We start from the raw sequence: 4742 nt of genomic DNA on the forward strand, positions 1-4742 counted from the left end.
GCCAGGTGATTCTTATCCCAGGATTCTCCTATTGGCTCTCACAGAGATCACACAAGATCTGACTTCTAGATCTGACTTCCTGGGGCACCTGGGTGGCTCATTCTGTTGAGCTTACATTCTTCATTTCAGCTGAGGACATGATCTCAGGGTCATGAGAGTGAGAACCATGTGGCATTTTGTGCTGGGTATAGAGCCTGCTTAAGATTCTCTCTCTTCCTATTCCCCCAACCAGCTCCCATGTGCTCTCCATATCTCTCTACAAAAAAAAAAACAAAAACAAAAACAAACAAACAAACAAACAAAACCCCATTAGCTCACATCCTATAATTCCGTCTTCCAACAGAGGTATCTTGTGATTCCTCTAATGTAGTTTTTACTGCTGCAGCAAAATAATAAACCTAACTGTGATTGACTAGTTGTGTTCTTTTTTTTTTTTTTTAAAGATTTTATTTATTTATTTGACAGAGAGAAATCACAAGTAGATGGAGAGGCAGGCAGAGAGAGAGGGAAGCAGGCTCCCTGCTGAGCAGAGAGGCCCATGCGGGACTCAATCGCAGGACCCTGAGATCATAACCTGAGCTGAAGGCAGCGGCTTAACCCACTGAGCCACCCAGGCGCCCGACTAGTTGTGTTCTTTTTGGTCTTTGGTGTTTGGCCCTGACCTTTATTAATGTCAATCACTAAATGAAGATGAGGTCCTTAAAAACATAACAGATGGGTATCCTGATAAAGTGGTACTAAAACAAATATGGGGGGAAATATCTAGATCTGGTTAACAGAAAGCTAACTCACCACATATTCACTTTCCAAAATCAAACTGGTTTACAAAGGTATATATTCCAATGGAGCTGGTTCTCTCTGAAGTAAAGGCCAGCAATTTGACCCCTGCTGCATATATTATATCTCTCTGGACTAATCTGTGGCTATTTACCTGGGTATGCTTTCAAAAGGAAAAAGAAATAGCTATACATAGTATACAGAGCACTTTCTATCACAGGGATAGCAAGGATCTTCCCCATCCCCACCTCTATAATACATGTAGAGCACCTTCTGTCATAAGAAGGCAATGATACTCCTCACCAATCCCCTCACCTTAAGAGAAAGATGTCTCACACAAAAATATTTCAAGTCCTGTCCACATGACTTTTGGGTCTTATCCATTGTCAGAATTTTCTGTTAAACATCATCTCTGATGAAGGGACAGATTGTCCGACAAAGAGCACAGACAAAGAGTCACACCCACAGAATATTTTTACCATGTGCTCAGTAATCCAAAAGCAGCTGGTTTGACAGAATTATGTTATAACCCACAGAATGCTCAGTTTCAATGCCAGCTGGCAGACAACTCCCTACAGGATTGAAGTGCTTTTCTAAATAATTCAGTTTATAACATAATCAGTAGCCATATATGGTACTGTTTCTTCCATAGCCAGAAACATAGATCCACAAAGGGATGTAGGGTGGAAATGGCCCTTTTACTAGGATATCAAATAACCCACTAGACTCCATGAGATTGAAAGTTCTATTGTGTAAAGGAGAAATGTTAGAGTTTCTTCAGTACTGTGGAATATGACAATGATTTCACTCATCTAGAAGCTGAGACATTTCTCTGGCTATTATAGGTTCCTTATGTCACTGAACCTATGAATATAGAAGAGGATTGTTAAATTGAGTGTTGGCTGATTCGTCCTGATTCAAAGTAAAAAATGAGTTGCTCTGCTCTATACTCGTACCAAGCTGATACAGACTGAACCTGGAGGCTTCACTAAGGCACTTCTTACAATCTCTTGTCCAGTAGTTTTTTCCAATGAAAATGTACTGAGACTATGCAAAGACAATGCTAATGAGGACTCAGATCATCAAGTAGTTTGAGTCCTTTATCCAGGTAAAAAGCCACATGTATCCCAGGTGTTGATAGAGGGTAAAGAACCTGGAATGTGGGGCACCTGGGTGGCTCAGTGGATTAAAGCCTCTGCCTTCAGTTCAGGTCATGATCCCAGGATCCTGAGATAGAGCCCTGCTCAGGAGGGAGCCTGTTTTCCCCCGCCCCTGCCTGCCTCTCTGCCTACTTATGATCTCGGTCTGTCAAATAAATAAATAAAATTGTAAAACAAAAGCAAAAACAAAAACCTGGAACGTTTGGTAGAAAAGCCATAAATATCAGTTAAAGCCTCATAATCAGTTATAGTAGCCATGTTTTATGTTACTTTATTCATTTCCCCACTTTTTTGTTTACTACTTGATATGAAGAACATCAATGGTGAATAATGTTTGGTTTTACTTGAGAATTCAATGCAACACTCCACAGGATATGGTAGCTAGTGGGATTTTTTTTATTATTTATTTATTTTTTATTTTATTCTCCGTGCTCCTCGGATACAAAATTTTCAACCAAAGAATGTTTTCAGTCAGATAAAAAACAAACAAACAAAAAACCAACCAAGCAAACCCACAAATAAACAAAAACCCCAAAACCAGAATTGAAAAAGATATTTTGTTTGCCACTATAAAGTCATTCTTTATTGTTCTATGCACTCTTAGTATATTCCACATTCTCTAATATATTCTTTCTTCGGCTGTTCTTGTTCTAAAACTGAAAGGTTTACTCTTATTAGCCACATGGATAGATTACTTCTCAGTTCATGACTTAGCTTCAGCAGTAGAAGACACTGGCAGGCAGGACATCTATAGAATGGGAAAAGAGTTACATGTATTTTATTCTCTAACTTCTCTTATGTCAAATCCCTTGGTGTTGACTGAGTTCTGTAGTGGTTCTCTCCATATCTCCTACCACCCTTTCTTTCTTTCTTTCCCACCCATGTTCCCTCCTTCACTATCTCTACCAATCCCTCATTCCAGTTTTTCTTTCCTAGCCCATTAAGTCTTAGAAGTGGAAATAACTCCCTATTGTTACTATCTCTTGGTACTACATTATCCCTTGCTTCTTTTTAAAACTCTTTCCCAAACCTTTGTAAATACTTTGATTGCCCTTAAATCATTTCATTTTCTTTTCCTCCCTACTATTCCAAAATTTCTGAAATTTTCAAACATAGTTTAAATTTCTTTGTTCTGGTTTATTATTTTGTTTTGCATTAGAAGGTATTATCTCTTTTTAAAGAATATCCAACACTTAACATTTAAATTCACATTTTTATGTTCAACTAATATTTAATGAGACTCTATACCATGCAAGAAATTGCTCTAGGCATTACAAATACAACAAAACATACAAAGAATCTATTCCTAAGGGGCTTGTATTCTAGTAAGAAGAGACATACTACAAATACATAATCAAATAAACATAGCATTTACTTAATCTCACTGATATTTTTATCTAATATCATTTAACTCAACATATAAAAGTCATTATGCATTAATCAAAACCTATTGAATATACAACATAAAGAGTGAACTTTAAAGTAAATTATGGACTTCAGTTAATCTTGTACCAATATCAGTTCATCAACTTTAACAGATATACCCCAATAATGGAAGGAGAAACTAGAGGGGCAGGGAGAGAGCACATATGGAGACTCTCTACTTGCCCTTAATTTTTTAAAACCCAAACTGCTTTAAAAAATGAAGTCTATTCCTCTTTTCTGGCTGGAACCATGGAGGGTGCAGAAGAGAAGAAAAAGAAGATTCCTGTTGTGCTAGAAACCCTTAAAGAGAAGTGAAGAAATTTCAGAGTTGAAGATCAAGCATCTGAGGAAGAGGTTGGCTCAAAAGATGCTTCGAAAGGCAAGAAGGAACCTTATCTATGAAAAAGTTAAGCATTACCACAAAGAATAAAGGCAGATGTACTGAAATTTGAATGGCGAGGATGGCAAGAAAGGCTGGCAACTTCTACATATCTGTGGAACCCAAATTGACATTTGTCATCAGGATCAGAGGTATCAATGGTGTGACTCCAAAGGTTCAAAAGGTGTTGCAGCTTCTTCACCTTTGCCAAATCTTCAATGGCTCCTTTGTTAAGCTCAACAAGGCTTCAGTTAACATATTAAGGATTGTGGAACCATATATAGCATGGGGATGCCCAAACCTGAAGTTGGTGAATGAATTGATCTACAAGCACAGTTAGGGCAAAATCAACAGGAAGCAAATTGCCCTGACAGATAACACATTGATTGCCTGATCTCTTGGTAAATATGGCATCATCTTCAGGGAGGATCTGATTCATGAGATCTATACTGTTGGAAAACATTTCAAAGAGGCAAATGACTTTTTATGGCCCTTCAAATTATCTTCTCCACGAGGGGCAATGAAAAAAAAAAGACCATTTTGTGGAGGGTGGAGATGCTGGCAACAGGGGAGACTAGATCAATAGGCTTATTCAAAGGATAAACTAAGGTATCTATATGATTATTTTTGTAATCTTGTCAGTTAATAAAGGACTACTCTCAAATGGGGCAGGGGAGTATATTTGTTAAGAAAACCTGTATTGGAACTACTGCTTTCTATTTCCCGTATATTTTTTCCATCTTCGATTTTTATTGTTATAAAAATTATTTCACAATTAGGAATTTTATCCAACAATGAATAACAAAATAACAGTGTCCTAAGAAAACAATTATTCCACTTTTCAAGATTCATTTACTGATTTATTTATTTGATAGGGAGAGAGAGAGAGCAAGCGCACAAGCAGGAGAGCAGCAGAGGGAGAAGCAGACTCCTCACTGAGCAGGGAGCCAATGCAGGTCTTGATCCCAAGACCCTGGGTTCCTGATTTGAGTCAAAGACAG

The 4742-nt window shown here is 37.8% G+C and overlaps 1 pseudogene across 1 annotated transcript; it reads left to right on the forward strand.

The window, feature by feature from the left end:
* The first annotated feature begins 3579 nt into the window (after window positions 1-3579).
* Window positions 3580-4349, forward strand: LOC309863775 (large ribosomal subunit protein uL30 pseudogene; annotated as a pseudogene). Its single transcript has one exon. The product of its transcript is annotated as a large ribosomal subunit protein uL30 pseudogene (transcript).
* The last annotated feature ends 393 nt before the right edge of the window (window positions 4350-4742 follow it).

This window comes from Mustela nivalis, assembly GCF_964662115.1.
Source record: "Mustela nivalis genome assembly, chromosome: 4".
NCBI lineage: Eukaryota > Metazoa > Chordata > Mammalia > Carnivora > Mustelidae > Mustela > Mustela nivalis.